Here is a 24,742-nt window from a genome sequence, read left to right as displayed (position 1 = left end):
TTGCCAACCAGCCTGTGGGTGGGATGCCCTGGGGTCAGGTGCCCAACTCTGGTCTGATTACAGCTCAGTCTTGGGCAAAGAGAAGCTTGGCCGCTCCCTGGGCCGAGGCAGGCCGAGTGAGCTAACAGGCCAGGGATGTCTTGGCAGTTTGCAGCTGACACATTTAGCTTACGTGTTTACTTCACAGCGATCTGTCTGTGAAGTAAACATGTAAGAAGTAAACATCTCTCCCTAACCTCTCCTTCTCTTCCTAAATCTGCCATCTGGATAGGCTAAGGCTGGAATTTCTCTCAGTGTGAAGTTCCTTAGGGACAAGAGAGGCGATGGGAGGGCGGGAGGGTGGGGGGGGGGGAATGGGTGCTGGTGGGAGATGGGGATTGCTGAACTGGGAGGGGGCGGCTACAGAAATGATGGTGAGGCCCCGTGGTGACCAACCTAGCTCTTTTTGTCCTGCCTGGAGGGGTGAGGACACAGGAACTTTCATGGTAACAAAGTCCCAGAAATTCCCCTTCCACCCATGCCCGTGAAGTGAGTAATCTGAGGCTGTCTTCCCAAGGTGCTGTGTAGAGACCAGCATTCCCACTTTCTCTTGCCTTGGCTCCGGTGCCCCCAGCCCCTTCTCCCATCCTTCTGAAAAGAGGCAGCAGGTGGAAAAATCCAGCAGTGCCCAGTGTGACACCAAGCCTATGCTTAGACTTGGAGACCCCAGGACATTGCAGTGCAGTCTGGGGAAGGGGGTTAAAGAGAACTTTCTGGAAGAAGTCAGGGAATGGGCAGTTCTCATCTGAGACTCAGAGAAGGATCAGTGTCAGAAATCCCTGGAGATTTAAAAAATTACAAAAGATTTCCATCTCTTCTTCTCCCAAAATTCTGATGGTTCTTGGCAGAAGGATGGACAAATGTATTGTGAAAAGCTTCTCTCCAGGGCACTCTGATTCTCTTTCCCACTTCCCACAGGTCTCCCTACATCTGCTCTACATCTGTCATCTCTGAACTTTTTGATCAGGCATTGCACGGATACAAAAGTTTAAGTAGTATCCTTGATATTTGGATATTTATTTATTTATTTATTTATTCATTCTAATTTATTTATTTATTTAAAAAAATTTTTTTTCAACATTTATTTATTTTTGGGACAGAGAGAGACAGAGCATGAACAGGGGAGGGGCAGAGAGAGAGGGAGACACAGAATCGGAAACAGGCTCCAGGCTCTGAGCCATCAGCCCAGAGCCCGATGCGGGGCTTGAACTCACGGACCGCGAGATCATGACCTGGCTGAAGTCGGACGCTTAACCGACTGTGCCACCCAGGCGCCCCTATTCATTCTAATTTAAAGTTTATTTTATTTATCTTGAGATAGAGAGAGCATGCAAATGTGAATGGGGGAGGGGCAGAGAGAGAGGGAGAGAGAGAATCCCAAGCAGGCTCTATGCTCAGTGTGGAGCCCGATGCAGGGCTCAATCCCATGACTGTAAAATCATGACCTAAGCTGAGATCAAAAGTTGGACACTTAACTGACAGAGCCACCTACGCACCCCAATTTTTTTCATTTTAGAGGGAGACAGAGAGTGTGAGTGGGCGAGAGGGGCAGAGTGAGGGAGAGAGAAAATCCCAAGCAGGCTCCACACTCAGCATAGAGCCCAATGTGGGGCTCAATACCGTGACATTGGGATCATGACCTGAGCTGAAATCAAGAGTTGGACACTCAACTGAGTCACCCAGGCACCCCTGGATATTTATTTTAAATCATATGCATATGTTTCTCTTATTGTATAGTCATCATAAAGGAAATACGAAAATAGAAATGAACAGAGGGCAAGCTTAAAAATAAATACAAATAGAACTTGTAATATTTTCTTACTGACCCCTAACTCTCCAGGATATGTGTTCTCTTTTTGGAGAATGAACACATTCTGCTGTCCATTCATATTTGTACCCTCCATGTGTAGCTTGGGGCCTAGCATGCAGGAAGTGTTCAAAAAGCACTTTTGTGAAGAATATGAATAACGGATGAATTAGGGCTAGATCTTGACAAATATGAATATCTTTAAAATATGTACATGGGGAGAGGGAGCAAGCTGAGAGCCTTCCTCATAGATTAACATGATTTATTGACCTTTCTTAATAGAAACATTAAAATCAGACCTTATGGGAGGACATTATGTTTGCGTAATGATTGATTGTTTAGCTAATTAAATTAAATGTATTTATTTATCCCTCATCTCCTAGCATAGTGGACCCATATTCCCACATTCTAGTTGCTTGACCACCTCCTGGAGGGGCCAACCCACTTTGTGAAACAGGTTCTATCAGCAAGACAACTAAGGAGAACAGGGTAGGACTCTGGGGGAAGGGATCCAGTGAGAAGCCTCCCAGGAAAATGAAGCCCCAAATCTTGGCTATTAGTTAATTAGGTACTGAGTAAAACAGGCTTGAAGGCTGAGTAAAAAGGATTATTACAGGCTCTCAATGGTTGGGAATTGATTTATTAGCACGGCAGCACATTTGCATGCAAAAGTTGGTAATAACCCAGATTGGGGTTTTGTAAGCAGACAGATGGAGAGTTCAGGGCTGCTGGAATGGCCTCTCTGAGTATTTCTTTGAACTTTAACCTGCTCACCCATTCCAGAGCCTTCATTGGGGGAGGAAAGAGGTACTCACTTTTCCTAGCAGGAGACCATTCTCAAAGATTGTGTTCAGAATGCCACACACTTTACCAACAGAATGCCAAGATCGCCCTTCCTCCTCCCTCATTTTGTAGATAGTAATTGCAACACTTAGATGTTGCTTACTTACAGTTGCCATGCCAGAATGTTCTCAAAATGGTTTACACATACATTGACTTACTTTTCTTTTCACACACTGACGTTGTTAATCCTTGCAACAGCATTGGAGGATTATGCCAAGAGTTTCCTTCTTCTCTTTTCTTCAAAAAAAGAACTTTTTTAAATGTTTATTTTTGAGAGAGAGAGAGAGAGACAGAGAGAGAGAGAAAGAGAGAGAGAGACAGAGACAGGGTGAGAGCAGGCAAGGCATAGAGAGAGAAGGAGACACAGAATCCGAAGCAGGCTCCAGGCTCCGAGTTATCAGCACACCTGATATGGGGCTTGAACTCACAAACTGAGATCATGACCTGAGCTGAAGTTGGGCACTTAACCGACTGAGCCACCCAGGTGCCCCTCTTTTCTTTTCTTTTTTAATATTTATTTATTTTTGAAAGAGAGAGAGAGAGAGCTTGGGAGAGGGGCAGAGAGAGAGAGGGAGACAGAGGCTCCGAAGCAGGCTCTGTGCTGACAGCACAGAGCCAGAGGTGGGGCTCGAACCCACAAATCCTGAGATCATGACTTGAGCTGAAGTTGGACACTTTACCAACTGAGCTACCCAGGTGCCCCAAGAGTTTCCTTCTTTTAAAGTTGAGGCAACTGAGGCACACAGTGTTTAAGTAACTTGCCTAAGCTCATTAGTGGCTAGTAAGTTGTAGATCTGGGATTCCAATATCAACAATCTGGCCTCAATGACTTGCCCTCAAACACTGTGTCATCAATGAGGGAGAAGAACTTCTCCTGACTTAAAATGACTTAGTTTGTTTTGGGCTTAGTTCAGTACTTTCCTCCCCATCGGAACCCTGATACCCTAGGCTCCTGCCTCCTAATTTTCTAAATTAATCTGGTCTCCAATCCCTTGTACACACTAAAGTGTAAATGACTGAGAATCTGTTAAATGATGACCCCTCCCTGGGAAACATTTTAGCAGGATCTGGAATGTAAACTGAAAGGGTGAAGCTTTACAGGTGGAATCTGAAGCAGTTTCTGGAATGTTTGCGGTGGGTGGGTATTTGCTTGCTTCGGGGTCACACTCTGCAGACTGGAGGGCAGGCAAGTGCTTCCTCACTTGGTGGGCACAGCCTCCAAGAGGTTGGAGCTGCACAGAACTTCAGCCTCACCCTCCTCCTGGCTTCAGGTTTGCGTGCATGGGCTCGGCCCGAGCCCCCAGGGAGCACTGCAGAGCAGCCGTTGGCCACCACCAAGTCCATCATTAGAAAACCTGGTATGAAGTTTATAGCATATTTCACAGTGTGCGTCTGTGTCAATCTTCTCAAACTACTAACCCTCATGGAGCAGGTTGGCTTGGTCTTCCAGCCAACCCTGAAGCTGTCCTGGACACATGGGGCTTTGCATGGCAGTCCCTGCAGCTGGGATCAAAGGCAGGGGTGGGGGCAAGCTGGCAACAGGAATGGCTCTTGGAAGGTGTGGGGAGAGAACAGAGATCCCACTGAGTGGACTATGGAGATCCAGGTGTCATTACACATGCGGTCTGCAGAGAAGAGCCTTTTGATGGAGTCCTGGGGAGCCCCGAGTTGCAGGTGGGGATCACAGAGACTTCTTAAGCTCCCCCCAGAAGGGAAGCAGGCCCCGCCCTGACTCCACGACTCGTGTGTGGCCTTTATGGGCCGTGACCAATGGCTCAAGGCCTGGGCTGGCAGCCGTCAGCCTTCATCCTAGGCAGGAATTCTAATTAAACTGGGGCTCCTGGGTCTCACTTACAAAGAGCTCGGCACCAGACTCTGCCTTTCAGGCCCCTTCTCACCATTCTGCTGGTCACACTCTTGAATGCCACCTGCAGGGATACCCAGCTCAGGGATTCCTGGCTTGCCTTCACCGTGGGCTGCAGAGGGCGGGAGTCCAAAGCTGGCCCTTGGGGTGGGCGCTGAGCTTTGATTCTAACAGATCTTTAGAGAAAAACATTTGATGGCCTCTCAGATCATTCTGGTCCTTCTCTTGCTGCCCTCCTTGCTATCCTTGCCACTCATGCATTTGTTACGTCCATCTCTTTTCTTCACAGTGGGTCAGATTGGTTTAGGTATTCAGGGATCCAGGGAAATTCAGGGTGGTAAAATCCTCCCATCCAGGCTTCTCCAAGAGGTCCATGGGTGGGGGCTCATTTAGAAGGATCCAACTGAGCACCAGGTGGACCGTGAATCTGCATCAAGGTCCCCGGCGCATGAGAGATGGATGAGGAGTGGAGGGCTTTCCAGAGCAGCTGGGCCTGGAGCTGAATCCTGAGGGATTGGTAGGATTTGTGGAGGCAGAAAGGAAGCCCAAGGGACAAGGAAATAGCTGCCTTGCACATTTTAAATAAAATGGGAGGTTTATCTGCATTAGAAATCCTTGATTCCCAAACTTCTCTAGTTCTGCTTGTTCCCAAAGGGAACAGCTGGAGTAACCCAGCTCCTTTGCCGAAGTCAGCACTCAGACTGTCCTGTTGCTGCTCATTTCTGCCTTCCAGTGATGTCCGTTTCAGTCTGACCTCAGCAGGATAAAATGAGAATGTGTGCATATGTGGCCAATGATGGTCATGGTGGGGCGCAGGGAGGCAACATCCCTCCGGAGCTTTGACTGAAGTTTTGTCAGCAAATGTTTTACTGTCATCAGTCTGGGGGCCTTCTGTCATCTTCACAATCCCCCACCACCCTAACTGAGCCCATGCCTGGGTCCCCATTTCCATGACCTCCCCTGAGTCCCGTTCGTTGGTGAACAGAAATGCTTGGTGAAAAGAGGGTGGAAGGTGCGGGGTGAAAGAGGAGATCCAAGGGATACCTGGTGCTGCCTTTTGGGAACAGAAGCTCCCCAGCTTCAGTGGGTCTGCACAAGTGAAGGTCTGGGCTCCTGGCCGGCTTTTCTGCTGGTCCAGAAGACACCCACACACCCAAACCGCAGGGAATGTGGCTTGCTGACCTTGGCAGGAAGGAGGGCTGACTCGGCCTTTTGCGTAACATAAATACTCAGCACAGCTGCCTATGACCTGCCCATTTCTTGTCAAATCCAAGAAGGAAAGACCTGCTGGCCAAACCCTTTACCCCACTGCACCTCAGACCCCAAGGAACTTGGGCTCTGCTCAAATTAATAAGCTGGAGCTCCCTACCCCCCCAAACTGGCTGCTGGTGGAGGAAAAATCTGGATAAGAAGGACAGTAAGGAAATCCAAGGAGCTGCCTGTTCCAATAGAAAAACAAAAAGTCTGCCCCGATCAATGTTCTTGGGAAACCTCCTGTTAGGGGGGCTCTGGGCCTTTCTGCCTTGGCTATTGGGGGCTGGGGGAGAGGGAGGAAAGAACAAAGTAATTTAACTGGCAAAAGAGGATCTCCTAGTGCTTCTCTTATCCATTCTCAGCACCAATGCCAGGCCCTCATCACCATCCCAATTCCATCCCTGTGATTGACCCCATTCAGTCCCCTGTTCCCAACGTACTGTCAGTACCCCACCCTTACCACCACTGGCAGTGACTCCTTCCTCCCCTCTGCTGGTCTAGGTCCCATGGATACATCTAGGCCTGCTGGAGTCCCATGACTTCCATGAAGCCTTCTCTCACTCACTGATTCCTCAATTCTTGGAACTCTTGACATCCTGGAGTTAGTCCCACACACGCTGTTAGCACTTAATTTTTTCTCTAATAGTTTCATAAAAATTAGCTCCGTCTTACCAGCTTGTTGTCATCACTTAGAGAGCACAGCTGGGTTGCATACTGGGATGGACTCAGTAAGTACAGAATTGATAGGTTCTTGGAAAGATGGCAAGTTCTTCCAGCATATGGCCACTGTGGCCATTTTCCAGGGTAAATTGGAAAGAGGGTCTTTGGTCCTGAAATTTGGAGATGAGGCTCCAGCAGGAAGAATTGAGGTCCTCGATGTATGTGTGCTTTTTGGGTGGGGCTCACCTCAGTTCCAAGGTGGCATTGGCAGCCCTTATGTGAGGGCTGATCAGGAAGTGAGTGGGCAAGATGTTGCCTCAAAATTTTAGGGCCACAGTTTCCTTATCTGTATAAATGGTTTGAGTAGGTTATCTTTAATAACTTACTGCTGTGAACTGAATCATGTCCATCCAAAATTCATGTTGAAGCCCCAACCACCAATGTGACTATCTTTGGAGATAAGGTTTTGGGGAGGTAATTAAGTTTAAGTGAGGTCATAAAGTAGGGTTCTACTCTGATAGTATTAGTGGCCTTTATAAGGATGGAGGGAGGGAGGGAGGGAGAGAAAGAGATACACACACACACACACACACACCAAGTAAAAGGTAAAGGTCATGGCATGAGGAGACAATGAGAAAGTAGCTGTCTGCAGGAGGAGAGCTCTCACCAGAAGCTGAACACTGCTGGCTCTTGATCTTTGACTTTTGAGCTTTTGGAACTGTGAAAAATAAATGTCTGTTGTTTAAGTCACCTGGCCTATGGTATTCATTATGCCTAATCCATATAAATCTATATAAATAAAATTCATATGAATTTTATTCACTTACTGATACAATCAATATTTATTGCATGCTTACTGTGTGCCAGGAACTATTATCTCTACTGGGGTGGTAGTAATGGACAAATAGATAAAAGGCACTTTTTCATGGAGCTTACATTTTAATGTGAGAAAACAGATTTACCAAAGAATAACTGCAATAAATAGTATGTCAAATGTTGATAAATGCTACAGAGAAAAAACTAAGCATAAAAGGAGATAGGAATGCTACAGAAGTATGTTCAGGCAGACACCTGACCTCCTTGAGTTTGTCCAAAAGACCTCACCAAGGAGATAATATTTAATTAAAGACCTAAAGAGGTGAACAAGTAATCCCCATGAATAGCTGAGACTTAGGTTAAAACATATCCATTTTATAAGTAACTGCAATAAATAGTATGTCAAAGGGCTAGTATCCAAAATCTATAAAGAGCTCACCAAACTCTACACCCGAAAAACAAATAATCCAGTGAAGAAATGGGCAGAAAACATGAATAGACACTTCTCTAAAGAAGACATCCAGATGACCAACAGGCACATGAAAAGATGCTCAATGTCGCTCCTCATCAGGGAAATACAAATCAAAACCACACTCAGATACCACCTCACGCCAGTCAGAGTGGCCAAAATGAACAAATCAGGAGACTATAGATGTTGGCGAGGATGTGGAGAAATGGGAACCCTCTTGCACTGTTGGTGGGAATGCAAACTGGTGCAGCCGCCCTGGAAAACAGTGTGGAGGTTCCTCAGAAAATTAAAAATAGATCTACCCTATGACCCAGGAATAGCACTGCTGGGAATTTACCCAAGGGATACAGGAGTGCTGATGCATAGGGGCACTTGTACCCCAATGTTTATAGCAGCACTTTCAACAATAGCCAAATTATGGAAAGAGCCTAAATGTCCATCAGCTTATGAATGGATAAAGAAATTGTGGTTTATATACACAATGGAATACTACGTGGCAATGAGAAAGAATGAAATATGGCTTTTTGTAGCAACGTGGATGGAACTGGAGATAGATACCATATGTTTTCACTCTTATGTGGATCCTGAGAAACTTAACAGAAGACCATGGGGGAGGGGAAGAAAAAAAAAGGTTAGAGAGGGAGGGAGCCAAAACATAAGAGACTCTTAAAAACTGAGAACAAACTGAGGGTTGATGGGGGGTGGCAGGGAGGGGAGGGTGGATGATGGGTATTGAGGGCACCTGTTGGGATGAGCACTGGGTGTTGTATGAAAACCAACTTGACAATAAATTTCATATTAAAAAAAATAGTATGTCAAATGTTGATAAATGCTATAGAGAAAAAACTAAGCATAAAAGGAGATAGGAATGCTACAGAAGTATGTTCAGGCAGACACCTGACCTCTCAAACTATCGTTTGACCATAGTACATAATTAAGGAATCTAGTTGACTGCAAGTTCACCAAGAGTCTTGAGTGGCCTGTGGCTGCTCAAAAAGTTGATGTTGCATTAACAAGAAGTATAGTGGCCAGATAATGGTGGTGATATTACAACTATGTTATGCTATTGTATCAGTTCTGAGCACCGCATACTAGAGCACTCTAGAAGACCCAGCAAAAGTGTTCAGAGACTTGGGAACTATGTCCTTGGGGAGCAGTTAGGGGACCTGGTAATGTTTAATCTACGGAAGAAAAGATTTCTATGACAATGAGAGGGATCTTTTCAAGTATGTGGAGAGTTGCTGGCTGGAAGAAGAGCTTATTGTGTGGTGATACTAAATGCAGACCAAGGACCAATAGGTAATAATCCCCAAACCAAGTCAGTGCCAATAATGGAACAGAAATGAGACAGGTGTATTTAAAAGTAGGCTTTGGAGTTTCTTCTAGGATTGGTAGAGGACGGTAAAGCCAGCACAGTGGTTGCTGGAAAGGTAATAAATATGATCACATATCAAACATGCTGTAGGAGAGATGCCTGTGTTGACAGGACAGTGGGACTGATGGCTTTTTGGTCCAGTCAGCTCTAAGAAGTCAATCAGAATGTACATGAAACACTGTGGCATAATGGGAAATTACTAAACTGGAAAAGGGGAGCCTCCTCTCTGCCATTAACCTCTCTGGGTCTCCATTGTGTCCTGTGAAAAATGTGTATAATAACACCTTCTCTGGACTAACAAGATAATTGCTTGAGGGTCCTTCCCACTCAAAGATCCACTAGGGAGACTGCAGCTTATCACAGACAAGAACCCTTGTAACCCTAAAGGCCATTTGACAACCGAAGGGATACTTTGTCAATGATTGTGTTCAGCAGGAGTTTGGTGACATCCAGTGGGGTTATAGCAGAGGCTAGGTGACTTCCCAGGTCTCTTCCAGCACTAGGGATCATCTTTGAGGTGATGACTTGTGCCTCTTTATGCTCCTTGCCCTTTCTTCAGCCACCAGCAGCCACTTACTGCAAATGTGATTCCATGTTATACCTGAGTAGAAAACTAGAACACAGCACAGAGCCAAGTCCAACTGTAAGAGTCTCCAGATTCTCAACTTGATAGTTGTTACCATTTGCTTCTTGAGTGAAGAGGTGGTTTGCATCTCAGGACCCGGGACTTCCAGTCACGGAAACTTAGAAAGGGTCAGATATCCTGGCAAAGACACCTAGTGAGATGGTGGCTTTGGGGTATGGATATATGACAGAGATGGAGCAAACAGGTCCTGAATCAGAAGATGCTTCCCAACAGCACCAAGGGGCTCACTGCTCCTCTTGGGTTCCTTCAGAACTGCTCACACCTCTCTCATCTTCCTATTAACTGCCCACCTATCTTCCTCTAGAGTCTCATCTATATTCTACTCTAGTGGGCATCTTTATGGACCCACAAAATCCTAGCATGTTCCATCTGGAAGGATCTTTTGAGAGTATATAATTCAGTATTTTACCAAATGTCAGTCTTTCACACACCACTTTCACAGTTTTTGACATATCCATATGCCAACTGTTCTATTATTTACTCACAGCTTTATTTAAATTGAGACTTTAAAAATCTTGCATGTTTTTGTATTACCAACATAAATGGAAAACTGGCCTTACTTGCCATTCATTCAAGATAACCACGATGAATATTAACCATTAAAATTAAAAAATGTTTCCCCTGGAACCCATGTAAGATTACCCCCAGTACCTTACCATGTACACTCATATCATACTTTTGCAAACATGGATCTATAGATATCCTCTGACTGAACATTCATTTGAAAATTCATATGGAAACAAAGGCTCAGAGAGGCTTAGTGACTTGTTCAAGTACAGCAGATGATGAATGGCTTATATGGCCTGTACCCTTGACTCTCAATCAGAGACTCTTGGTACATTCTATCTCATGCCTCTTTAGATGAAGCTGATGGGGGTTAAAGATATTTGCCACTTGTATTAGTCTCCTAGGGCAGCAGTAACAAAGTACCAAAAACTGGGTGGCTTTAAAATGTAGAAATGTTTTTCTCTTACAGTTCTGGAGGCTAGAAGTCCAAAATCAAGGTGATGAGGAGGCCATGCTCCCTCTGAACCCTCTATGGGGAGGATTATTTCCTGCCTCTTCCAGCTTCTGGTAGCCCCAGATGTTCTTTGGCTTGTGGAATCATACCTCTAATCTCAGGGCACCAGAGTGGCTTAGTCGGTTAAGCATCTGACTCTTGATTTTGGCTCAGGTCGTGATCCCACAGTCATGAGACTGAGCCCTATGAGTTGGACTCTGTGCTGGGCAAGGAGCCTGCTTGAGAGTCTCTCTCTCCCTCATTCTGCCCCTCCCCCCCCTTTCTAAAAACAAAACAAAACGAACCCCCCCCCCAACCCTCTAATCTCTACTTTGGCTTTACCTGGTATTCTCCCTGTGTATTTATTTCTGTGTCTTTACATGCCCATCCTCTCATAAGGACACTTTATAAGGGCATACTTTACTCCAATATGATCTTATCTTAACTAATTACATCCTCAATGACCCTATTCCAAATAAGGCCCCATTCTGAGGTACTGGGGGGGTTAGAACTTCAAAATGCCTTTTGAGGGAATACAATTTAATCCTTAACATCATTCCAAAGGGGCTTGAATTTCATAGGGGACATCAAAAGACCCCCAGATACAACAAATAAAATTAAAATGATGGAATTACATACATTGATAAACTAATAACTTTCATTGTAGATTGTGGTGTGCCAGTATCATCTCATTTTATCCTTAGCTCTCTGAAGTAAACAAGTGTGGTAGATCGTTACAGTAATCGTCCTCAGTGAGTCATTCTTCCTGTATCTATGTCTTTGTGTAGCCCCTGTGACAATGATTCTGGGTTTGGCCTTATGACTTGCTTTGGCCAATGGGATATTAGTAAATGTGATGCAAACGTAAGCTTGAAAAGTGCTTATGCATTAGGGTTTTGCCTACTCTTGTTGCTGGGAACTCTTATACTATCATGTGAAGAAGCCAGGACCTGTCTATGGAGGATGAGACTTCATAGCACAGAGACAGGTTGCCCCAGTCGAGGGTCCTCCACCAATCAGCCCCCAGCTAATCTGCCAGCTGATGGCAGGTGCATGAGTGACCCCAGGAAGAACAGTAGAAGAACCACCAACTGAACCCAACCCAATGGCTGACTCACAGAATCATGAGCAAATAAAATGGTTGTTTTAAGCCATGAAAGCTTTTGGGTGGTTTGTACTCAACAATGCATAATCGACACACAAGATATTGCTTCTATTTTATAGATGAAGAAACTGACTCTCCAAGGACTTGATTGACTAGCTCATCATGACAAAGACTGGAAAGAAAGAGAAAGTCCCACCTTCTCTGAAGCAAGAACCCAGTGCTATGGGCATTTCTAATCTTCACTGATCAATAATACATGAGACATTGAGAAATTCTAAAAGAAAGGAATAAAGTATTCTAGGGGCTGAGGTCTGACCAAGTGTAAAGAGGTTACAGAGATGAGGCTCTTTTTATCTGGAAAGTCAAGTGTGTGTGAGGTAGGAGAAATACATACTGCAAAAACATGGTAGAGAGGTAGACATAGGTGTGGTTATGAAATCTGAAAATCATAAAACTGGGGACCAGGAAGACAGCCTCCAAAGCTTTAAAGAGGAAATTTAAGGAGAAATTAAGCATAGGGCTGCTTCCACAGTAAGCATTCAATTATTAGAAATCATTACTTTAAGTGTGGTAAAGGTTTAAAATATAAATGGTTTTATTTATTTATGAATATATATAATCACATTTATTGAGGACATATTTTATGGTAGGCACTGTGCTAGGAGAAAGGGATTCAGAAATTAATAGTACACAGTCAGCTCACTCATATTCCAGCAAAAGACTGACATGTTGTTACTCAATCCACATATGCTGATTGAGGACTACATGTGCTAGAACCTGTACAAGCACTGCAGATAGATTGGTGAGCAAAATAGAAATCACTCCTGCTCTCCTTGAGCCCACAGTTTCTTAAGGAAGGCAGATGTTAGAGAAATAATTAAATTATAACACATTACTAATTAGTCACTAATGAGCATGGTGTTGTAAGAGAAGTACAGGGAGCTTTAGGAATATATAAAAAGGAGTCATTATGTAGTCTGGGGCGTCATAAAAAGAGCTCCCTGAGGGATTTAGGCGCAAACTGACAACAGGAGGCTGAACAGCAGTGAAGTTGACAAAGAGAGGGAGGGGGAAGAACATTCATAGAGGGAACATCATGTGACAAAGGGTGGAAGAGAGTTATTTGAGGAACTGAAAGATGTCTAGTACCGGTGTGTTGGAGGGAACAACACTGGTAAGCATGGGCTAGAGCAGGTCCTTCCCTGCCCTGCTCTGCAGACCCAGAGGCTAAATACTAAAAACTGCATCACTGGGCTACCTGGCTGACTTCCAGTTGGGTCTGGGCAATGGAAGCATGAGTAGGAGATCAGAGAACATAGGGGAAAGGAGGCATGACATTTCTTCTCCTACTCTCTCCCTGCTTGGGTGCTAAGGTTCTGGCAGTAGCTTATAACAATAATTCCTGTTGGGTGGCCCCACTTCCACAGCCCCAATTTTATTGATTTTAGTAACACCCTTTGTTCACTCTGCCCATTCAAATCTAGCAATCACAATGCCTTCCTACTTTTGCTAGTCTTGAGTGCCTCAATCTCTCTTTTTGTTCCTGTAACTTTTGTAAACAGTCTCTTTATTAAACTGTCATTAAAATTCCACTTGGGAATTTTTGCTCTGGAGCCTAACTGAAGGGCACACTAAATACTTCGGATTTTGCTGTAAGAGCAATGATAAGATGTTTATGAGATTTTAGCAAAGGAGTAACATGATATTTGTTCCTTAAAATATCTCGGAGTTTCTGCTTCTAGTAAGACAGAGTAAGATCTTACCAGACTGAGTCTTCTATAAAAATCAACTAAAAATCTGGACAAGTAGCAAAAAGAAAAAAAAAAAAAAAAAAGGCTGCTATGTGAGGCAATAGAGAGTCAACAGAAGCAGACAGACTCTTCAGGGAAATACACTCTCAGAGGAGGGGAGTTTTTCCAAAATAATTTCTCATTTTTGTGGCTTTTTCCCTGGGGCCAAGTGCAGTGATGTGATGCTGGAGGTGGTAGGGTACTTGTGGAAATGCTGGAATTTTTCTGGGGTGAGAAACCAGGAAATTGAAACCAGAGAAATTGTGGCTGCTGAAGACAGTGGAGGAATAATGGAAGGAAAAGAGCCAAAAAGAGAATCCCAAATTCTGACAACCCATACCTCTTAATGGCTCTTCAAACTATATATTTACAGAACAGACTGATAGCGATTCGGTTAGAGAAAAAAAAATACTTGAACAGACACAGGACCCGCCACCCAAGAAACAGAGTTAGTGGTTATTATCAAAGGAAAAAAAAAACCAGAATCAAGATTTTCCATAACATTCCATAAGCATTTACAATGACCAGGATACAACCCAAATTTATCTGACATACAAAAAGTCATGAATGTGGAACACATTCTTGAGAGGAAAGAAAATCTGAAAATGACCCCAAGATGAGATGACCCAGATATTGGAAGTGGAACAAAAGGATTTAAAAATGGCAATTATAATTATTCTCAATGAAGTAAAAGAAAATATTCTCATGATGAATGAAAAGATAAGAAATCTCAGCAGAGAAAGAGAAATTCTTTAAAAAAAACTGTAAGTGGAAACTTTAGTACTGAAAAATACAATATTAGAAATTAATGGACTTAATAGTCCATAGTGTCTATTAATTTGACTTTAATAGTCAAACTGTTAAAAGTCAAAGATAAAGAGTAAATCTTGAAGGCAGCAAAAGAAAAATGACATATTTGCCATTAAAAACCAAGGAAGTTGGAAGAGTAGAGTATCTTTAAATTTTTTTAAATGTTTATTTAGTTTTGAGAGAGAGACAGAGCTCAAGTGGGTGTGGGGCAGAGAGAGAGAGGGAGACACAGAATCTGAAACAGGCTCCAGGCTCTGAGCTGTCAGGCACTGGGCTCAAACTTGGAAACAGCAAGATCATGACCTGGGCCAGTCGGTCGCTTAACTGACTGAGCCACCCTGGCGCCCCCAAGAGTAGAGTATCTTTAAAGTACAGAAAGGAAAAACTGTCAACCCAGAATTCACTCCAGTGAAAATATTCTACAAGAATCAAGGTTAGCTCTCCATGCGACTGCTGCCAAGCAGCCCTCATGGACACAAACTATGTGCAGTCCATCAAGTTGGCCAGGATCACCAAAGTGCTGGGCAGGACCAGCTCACAGGGACAGTGCATGCAGGTGTGTGCGGAGTTCATTGGATGACATGAACCACTCCACCATCTTCGATGTGAAAGGCCCTGTGTGCAAGGGTGACATGCTCACCCTACTGGAGTCAGAGCAAGAGGCTTGGAGGCTGAGCTAAACTTGTGGCTGTGTCCTGCATGTCTGGGTCAACCACTTGGCCCACAGTGATGATCTGTGTTTGTTAATACAGCATTTATATTGTTTTAAAAAAAGCAATCAAGGTTAAGTAAAGGTATTTTCAGATGAAAGAGAATTAACCATAAGCAAACATGTACTGTAAGAAATACCAAAGGAAATCTCTTTCTACATATCAACTACAACACAAAGGCTGAGATAGGATGAAGGAATATGGATCAACACAGTTGTGAGGTTTTTGTAATTTGTGTGAAATGGAGCCATGTTTACTGGAAGCATTTTGTAAAAAAAAAAAATTAAGGATGTGTATTATAATTCCTAGGGCAAGCACTAAAAATAATGCAAAGAAGAAAAGCTAAAAAGCCAATAGGAAAATTAAAATTAAATCTTAAAAAAAAGTCGAAACAATAAAAAAATAGGAATGGAGGAACAGTAGAACAAAAGAAAACAAAACAAAAACCAGGGGGAAAATATAAAAAACAAATCTAAATGTTAGCTCCAAATTCAACCATACCAATAATTACATTAAATACTAATGGATTAAAACACTCCATTTAAAAGGCAGAGATAATCATATTGAAGAAAACAAGATCCAACTATATGTTGTCTACAAGAGACACACTTAATTTTATATTATATTAAGACACAGATATGTTGAAAGTAAATATGAGCAGTAAGTATAGGAAAGCTTAAGTGTCTATATTAATATCAGAAAAAGGAGAATTCAAGACAAAGAGTATTACTAGAGTCAAAAAGAAACATTTCACAATGATTAAGTATGGTCATTTCACCATGACTTTACTTGTAAATGTATATATGCCTAATAACAAAGATTCAAGATATATGAAGCAAAATTGATGAAATTAAAAAGAGAAATAGACAATTCCACAGTTGTTGGTGATTTTATCACCTCTCCCCAGCAATTGATAAAATGAAACTAAAAAATTCAGCACAACACTGAAGATTTAAACAACAGTCTTAACCACTTTGAATTGCTATTTGTAGAGTATTACACTGAATTGCTAGTTATAGAATAAAAATTGCTATTTATAGATTATACATTATTTTTCAAGGGCACATGTTGTATTTACCAGGATACATCATAAGCTGGGCCATAAAGCAAGCCTTAAATTTAAAAGATTGACATCATAGCTTTTTGGCTTTTGGCTGGGAGGAGGCAAAGTTGCAACTGTCTTTGGTCGTCTGGAATCTAGGTTCATCCAATACCAGCTGCCTCCACTATGCAAGCCTAAGTTTGACGCTAATGAGATTAAAGTTGTATAAGTGAGGTGTACCAGTGGGGAAGCGATGCCACATCTACACTGACCCCCAAGATCGGCTCCCTGGGTCTATCTCCAAGAAAGGTTGGTGATGACATCACCAAGGTTACCAGTGATTGGAACTGACCATTCAGAACAGGACAGGTCCAGATTGAAGTGGTACTTTCTGCCTCTGCCCTGATTATCAAAGCTCTCAAGAAACTGCCAAGAAACAGAAAGAAGCAGAAAAACATCAAGCACAGTAGAAATACCACTTTTTTTTTTAAATTTTTTTTTCAACGTTTATTTATTTTTGGAACAGAGAGAGACAGAGCATGAACGGGGGAGGGGCAGAGAGAGAGGGAGACACAGAATCGGAAACAGGCTCCAGGCTCTGAGCCATCATCCCAGAGCCCGACGCGGGGCTCGAACTCACGGACGGCGAGATCGTGACCTGGCTGAAGTCGGACGCTTAACCGACTGCGCCACCCAGGCACCCCTAGAAATACCACTTTTGATGAGATTGTCAACATTGCCCAACAGATGTGGCACCAATCTTTAGCTAGAGAACTCTCTGAAACCATTAAAGAGATCCTGAGGACTGCCTAGTCTTTGAGCTGCAATGCTGATGGCCGCCACCCTCATGACATCACAGATGACATCAGTAGTGGTGTAGTGGAATGCCCAGCTAGTTAAGAACTACAAAGGAAAAATATTTTAATAGAGGATCATTTAACAACAACAACCACCCCCCCCCAAAAAAAAAAACAAACCCAAATCAGATTGACATCACATAGACTATGTTCTCTGATTATGGTGGAATTAAATTAGAAATCAATAAGATAATTAGGAAAACTCCATGTATTTAGCAACTGAGTACCATACTTCTAAATAATCCATCAATTAAAGAAGAAGTAATAATGGAAATTAGAAGATATTCTGAATTAAATGACAGTGAAAACATAACACATTAGCATTTGTGGGATGTAGCTAAAGCAGTGCTGATTGTAGGACTGGAACAGGGAATATACAAGATGCACCTGGATCATCTTGTGCCAGAGAGTAAGGGAATGCTCAAAAATCAAAAGGATAGGGGCATGTTCAAGGGATACAGGAGCAACCTAAAAAAGCTCCCATGACCAAAGCTGGTACAATTTGAGCTACAAAACCAATAATGAAGCATTGTATTATTGTTCAAAATATAAAATAAATATCCATGAATGTATATTGATATAAATAAATGACTGAATATATAAATATGGGAGAACAGACAAGTCTTGGTTACAGAGGAATTCTAAATAGATTATGTGAATGCTACTCCCCAGCCCCTTGAGTACAAGCTGTACTTCATGATTTGCTTCTAAAGAGTAAAGTATGGAAAGGGATGGGGGGGAGGGGAATAACTTTACAGTGGAGAAAGCTGACAAACACCACCTCAGACAAATGATAAAGATTAACACTGTCATTGATAAGCCATACTGATACATGCCCTTGATATGATGCGATGAGAATGGCACTTCACTTTCATAGTCTTCCTCCCCCGAACCTGTAACATCAGTCTAACCATGAGAATGACAAACTGAGAGAGATAGTCTATAAAATACCTTACAAGTATTCCTTAAAACAGTCAAGGTCATCAAAAACAAGAATCTGAGAAACTGTCACAGCCCAACAAGGCACTAAAGAGACCTAACGACTAAATGCAATGGAATATCCTGGATGGGATTCTGGAAAATAAAAAGGACATTAGGGAAAATCTTGTGAAGTCCAAAAAAAGTGTTGATTCAGTTAATAGTAATATACTAATGTTGATACCTTAATTATGACATGTAATTGTATACATGACAGCAATGTAAAGTATCAACAATAGGGGAAAAGGGTGAGGGGTATATGGAAACTCTGTGCCATCTTTGCAACTTTTCTGTAAATCTGATAATATTCTAAAATTTAAAATCTATTTAAAAAATTAAGGGGTAGGGTGGCTGAGTGGCTCAGTCCGTTAATCATCTGACTTCAGCTCAAGCCATGATCTCATGGTTCGTGAGTTCAAGTGCTTCATCAGGCTTTGTGCTGACAGCTCAGAGCCTGGAGCCTGCTTCCGATTCTGTGTCTCCCTCTCTCTCTGCCCTCCCCCACTTGTGCTCTCTCTCTTTCTCTCTGTCAAAAATAAATAAACATTAAAAAAAAATTTTAATTATGGGATGGACCTAGAACAATACATAGAGGGAAATTTATAGGTTTAATACTTACATCAGAAAAGAAAAAAAAATCTTAAAATCAATTACCTGAGTTTATCACTTTAGATGTTAGAAAAGGAGAAACTAGGGGCGCCTGGGTGGCGCAGTCGGTTAAGCGTTCGACTTCAACCAGGTCACGATCTCGCGGTCCGTGAGTTCGAGCCCCGCGTCAGGCTATGGGCTGATGGCTCAGAGCCTGGAGCCTGTTTCCAATTCTGTGTCTCCCTCTCTCTCTGCCCCTCCCCCGTTCATGCTTTGTCTCTCTCTGTCCCAAAAATAAATAAACGTTGAAAAAAAAAATTAAAAAAAAAAAAAAAAGAAAGAAAAGGAGAAACTAAACCCAGTGTCAATAGAAGGGAGAAAATAATAAAGACCAGAACTCAATGAAATATAAAGTGAACAAATAATCAAGAAAAGAAAAATGAAAAAGCTGGTTCATTGAAATGATCAATAAAAGTTGTAGGGCTCTCATCAGACTGATCAAGACAAAAAAAGACAAGACACAAATTAATAATATGAGGAATGAAAGAGAAAACATTACTATAGACCCTACAGTCATGAAAAGAATAATAAGGGAATATTGTGGACAACTTTATACCCATAGATGTGATACCTAGATGAAAAGGACACATTCCTTGAAAGACCAAAATTGCCAAAACTGATTTGAAAAGAAGTAGAAAACTTTAATAGGCTTATATAAAATAAAGAAATTGAATTCATAGTTAAAACTTCATCCACAAAGATAGCTTCAGGTCCAGATGGCTTCACTAGTGAATTCTATTAAATGTTTAAGGGAAAAAAATAATACTAGCCTCACAAAAATTCTTTAAGAAAATAGAGGAGGAGGGAACACTTCCTAATTTATTTTATGAGGCTGGTATAACTCTGATTCCAAAACCTGATAAAGACATTACAAAGAGAGAGAGAGAGAGAGAGAAAGAGAGAGAGAATGACAGAGGAGTATCCCTCATGAACAGAGACATAAAAATCCTTATTAAAAAATCCTTAATAAAATATTAGCAAATAGAAACCAGTGACATATAAAAAAGGTAATATATCATGACCAAATGAGATTTATTCCAGGAATGTGAGATTGGCTTAACATTTCAAAATCAATATAACTCAACAAATTAACAGAATAAAGGAGGAAAACAATATGATCATTTCAACAGATGCAGAAAAACTTTTGTCACATTAGATACATCAAAAAAAAAAAAAAAAAACCTCAGCAAATTAGGAATAGAAGGGAACTTTCTCAACCGAATTAAAGGGATCTTCTAAAAACCTACATTTTACTCTAAGGTGAAAGGCCCAGTGATTTCTCCCTTAGATTAGGAACAAGGCAAAAATATCTTCTCTCACCATTTGTATTCAGCATTGTATCAGAGGTTATAGCCAGTGTAAAATATGCCAATAAAAAGAAATAAAATGCATAAATATTGGACAAGAAGAAGTAAAACTGCCTTTATCTGCAGATAACATAATTGCACGTGAGGAAAATTCCAAAGATTCTACTAAAAAGCTACTGGAACTAATAAATGAATTCAGCAAGATCTCAGGATATAAGGTCAATAAACAGAAATTACTCTTATTTTTATACACTAACAATGAACATTTAGAAAATAATTTTTTAAAATCTCCATTTGCAGTAGCATAAAAAATACTTAGGAATAGATTTAACAAAAGATGTGCAAGATCTGCACATTGAAATCTAGAAAACATTGCAAAGGAAGACTTAATTAAATGGATTCCATGTTAATGGATTGGAACATTCAGTATGATTAAGATGGCAATTTTCCCCAAATTGACCTAAAGACTCACTGCAATCTTAATGAAAATCCTAGAAAGCATTTTTGAAGAAATTGACATGCTGATGCTAAAATTTATATGAAAAAGACAAAATACATAGAAGAGCCAAAATAATTTTGAAAAAGAAGGGAAAATTGGATCACTTTCATTATCTGATTTTTAAACTTGTCATAACTTACAGTGATCAAGATGTACGGTATTGAAATAAATATAGATAAATCAATGGAACAGACTAGAGAGTCAGAAGTAGATCTACATTTAGATAGTGAATTGATTTGTTTTTAAAAAAAGACTAAAAAGGCTATTTTTTTCTCTTTTTAAAAAACGGACTTTATTTATTAGAGTGGTTTTGGGTTCATAGCATAAGTGAGCGGATAGTACGAAAAGTTCCCATATATGTCCTACTCTGACAGACATGCAGCCTAACCTACTATCAACATCCCTCACCAGAGTGGTACATTTCTTATAACTGATGATCCTATATTGATCATCATTGTCATCCAAAACCCATAGCTTACATTAGGTTTTACTCTTGGTTGTATACATTCTATAGGTTTTGACATATGTGTGGAAGATATCCAACATGAAGTATCATAAAGAATAGTTGCACTTTCCTAAGGATCATCAATTGATTTTTGACAAAGGTGCCAAGGCAAGGCACTTGGAAAAAAAATAGTCTTTTCAACACATGGCTCTGGGACCACTGAATATGTGTATTTAAAAAACTAAATCTTGTTCCTTACCTTAAACTATTCAGAAATATTAACTCAAAATGAATCATAGCGTTAAACATGAAATGACAACTAGAAGAAAGCATAAAAGGAGATCTTCACTACATTAGGTTAAGCAAATATTTCATAAAAATCCAGAAAGTACACATCAGTTGATAAAATTAACTTCACTAAAATTAAAAACCTTTTGGGGTACCTGGCTGGCTCAGTCGGTAGAGCATGCCACTCTTGATCTTGGGGTTGTGAGTTTGAGTCCCACGTTGGGTGTAGAGGTCACTTAAAAATAAAATCTTTAAAAAATTAAATAAAAATTTTTGCCTTTCAAAAAACACAAGTAAGAAAACAAAAAGCAGGTCACTGACTGAGAAAAAATATTTGCAAAGCACACTTATGATTAGGATTTGTACTCAGGATATAGAGAGCTCTTACAACTCAATAAGAAGACAAGCAACCAGTAAAAAATGGGCAGTTTGAACACATACTTTTCAAAAGAAGATATAAGAATGGCCAGCAAATATATGAAAAGATGCATCACTAGTTATGACGTAGATGCTATGGTAAGCCCCTATGAGATATTCCTGCACACCCACTAAAATAGGTCAAGTTCAAAAGACTGCTAAAACCAAGTGTTGGCAAGGATATGGAGCAAGTATAACTCTTCCCCAGTGTTAGACGGAATGCAAAATTGTATAGCCACTTTAGAAAATAGTTTGGTAGTATCTTACATTAAACATATACCTACCCTGTGACCTGTCAATCCCACTCCCAGATATTTACCCAAGAGAAATGAAAACACATGTCCACACAAAGACTTGTACCTGAATGTTCATAGAAGCTTTATTCAAAATAATTAAAAATGGAAAAGAAATCAAATGTCCATCTACTGCTGAGTGGATAAACAGATATGCTACTCGCCAATAAAAAGGAATGAAACATGAATACAAGCAACATGAATGAATCTCAAAAACATCGTGCTTAGTGAAAGAAGTCAAAACAAAAGACTGATGCTGCCCTGTTCCATTTATATGAAATTCTAGAAAAGGCAAAACTGCAGTGACAGAAAACAGATCGCGAGTGTCAGGGGGGAGGGCATTGACAGCGATGGTTGCATGAGAAAAGTCTTCAGGGTGACGGAAACATCTGTATCCCGAGTGTGGTTGTGTTTACAGGACTATATCCGGTTACTACATTTTCATCAAATTTTACACTTAAAATGGATGAATTTCATTGTATAAAATTATACCTGGTTGCAGTGTGCTGAACAGATTGAAAGGAACAAGAGTGGAGGCCAGGAGGCCTGTTGGGAGGCTGAGGTGTCTCCTTTGCCCCCACCTTTCAAACAGCACCCTTTTCCAATTGCTTTGTAGCTGGAGAGTCTGACAGAGCAGACTTGGGGGACCTGCTTATTTTCTAGCTCGCTATGATATGAAGGATCAAATCACCACCACTGCTCTGGCCACCATCTCCATCTCTGGCTGGTTCCCAAGGATGTTATTATTGGGTTAACTGAGATCTTGTCTACAAAGCAATCCCACTTCCATGGAGACCAATATCCACTAAGCCCAAGGAGGTTAAGCGGTTCATCCACTGCAACTTGATTTCTCTAGGCCTCTGGTTTTTTGTCTGCAAAGGGAAGGGCTTAACTACATGACCTGTAAAGACCCCTTGAGCCCTAACAGCTTGTGATTTAAAGTACAAGCAGACTTGATTTGAGTTTTTATTTACAGTCTTCATATGTATGCTCCTCAGCAGGGATGCCCTCTCTTCCTCAGCACCTGATTGCATCTTCCTCAGCCTTCAAGGGCCAGCTAAAGTTTTCCTTGAACCCCATGAAGCCACTTCTTACTATTCTAAGCCCACCGATCTGGCTCTCCCACTGCAGTTATGGTCTGTTCTGAATAATTTAGCCCTTACGTGCAGTGTAACACAAACCCTTTTGGCTGTTATTTTATATAAAATATTGGTCTTTTCTCCTCAACCAATTTGCAAAAGCCTTGAGGGTCTTCTATTTCTCAGGCTCTCCCCTTCCCCAACCCCCCTGCCGAACACACACACACACACACACACACACACACACACACACTCTCACACCGAAGCTCACACACTGCTGTGAACTTTGAGCATTAGGTACATATTTAATACAGTCTTGTCTTGTTAGGTTACTGTTGCTCTCAATCGGCTTCTACAACCCGCTTTTCTTCACTTCTGCTGAATTGCCTGCCTGCCTTCTGGTCTAACACTGGCTGCGCTTGTGCAGGGACCAAACAGGAGACCTGCAGCTGGTTCTCAGAAATCATTAGGAAGCAGAAATTCTATCTGGCTGCCAAGATGCCACCCACTGTCCTTATTGTTCCTAATTTCACTAGAAGTTGACAGTGTGTATACTCAGAAATCTTCCCACCGACAGATGCCTGGCTGAAGGTGGGGGAAGAAGAGACCTAAATGAGAGAATTTTTTCCCATGTTCTCTCAGAGATGATCATTGGCCCGAAAGCATGATTTCTTTTGGACGGAGACCAATTCCTATCTGGTCCTAAGCACATGGGTCCCAGACATATGTAGATCAAGGCTTATTTCCAGGGTTTTATAGAAATAAAACCAATTTACCTTATGTTGAAATGTACGGTGTTGAAAGTCAGCTAGACTTAGGGTCAAGTCCTGGATTTGCCACCTACTTGCTATGTGACTTTGGAAAAATGATAAAGCCTTTCTGTGCCCCAGTTCCTGTATCTTTAAGGTCTTTGAGAGACACAGAGAAGATGACACACGTACGGTGCTTATTTCTGCTCTTTGTGTCATGCCCAGAACGCAGGATGCGAAGCAAAACTGTTCCCCTTTTCCGACAGGGAGGCCCAGGCTGGGTGTGCCCCGGGAGGGGAGGCTGGTGGGACACACTCTCCAGGGCCCTGCTGGGAAGTGCTGCCTGCAGCTGTGGAATTCGGGGGCGGGTCCTTGCAGGCTTCAAAGGCTCAGCCCTTCCTTTTGAAAGGGGAGTATTTGCAGCTCATTAGCTCTGTGGCAGGGACCACCAACCAAAGCAAATAAGGGCTCTGGCTTAGCCTCCACAGATCCCCAAAGACCTCTGCAGCTTTTTGGAGAAGAGAAGTTTGCTTCCCCTAGATTGGCGCAGGACGAGAGGCTGGGTGTAGAACACAAGGGTATGAGCACATAATAAGCAACAGCCCTTGTGCTGGAGACAAAGCTTTAGATGCTGCAGAATAAGCCAGCTTCATTGGCCTAACACAGTGTCCTGCACATCTGGACCCTTCGGGGGCTGGGGGGGAATGCCATTTGATGATGATGCTGGTACGATAACATCATTCCGCAAAGAACTTTCAGGCGAGATGCACATCAGAGACCAAGACAAATGTCCTCCTGCTGTGCTAACCACACACCACGCAGGGCTGCCCTCCAGATCAGAGCCCTAGAGTGAAGGGGTGGGGCTTCTTGTTGTTTCCAGCACCAGTAGAAACCCTGGGTTGGACCCACAGAGAACCCCACAATCACAGGGCTCCTAGAAGCTCCAGCCCAG

At 42.0% G+C, this 24,742-nt stretch overlaps 2 pseudogenes; both read left to right on the top strand.

Annotated features, from left to right (window-relative positions):
* Nucleotides 1-14,947: 14,947 nt before the first annotated feature.
* Nucleotides 14,948-15,158, top strand: LOC123596347 (annotated as a pseudogene).
* Nucleotides 15,159-15,841: 683 nt separating this feature from the next.
* On the top strand, nt 15,842-17,174 carry LOC123596345 (annotated as a pseudogene).
* The last annotated feature ends 7,568 nt before the right edge of the window (nt 17,175-24,742 follow it).

This window comes from Leopardus geoffroyi, chromosome B1 (assembly GCF_018350155.1).
Source record: "Leopardus geoffroyi isolate Oge1 chromosome B1, O.geoffroyi_Oge1_pat1.0, whole genome shotgun sequence".
Lineage (NCBI taxonomy): Eukaryota > Metazoa > Chordata > Mammalia > Carnivora > Felidae > Leopardus > Leopardus geoffroyi.
This window is presented reverse-complemented; position numbering and strand designations above follow the sequence as displayed.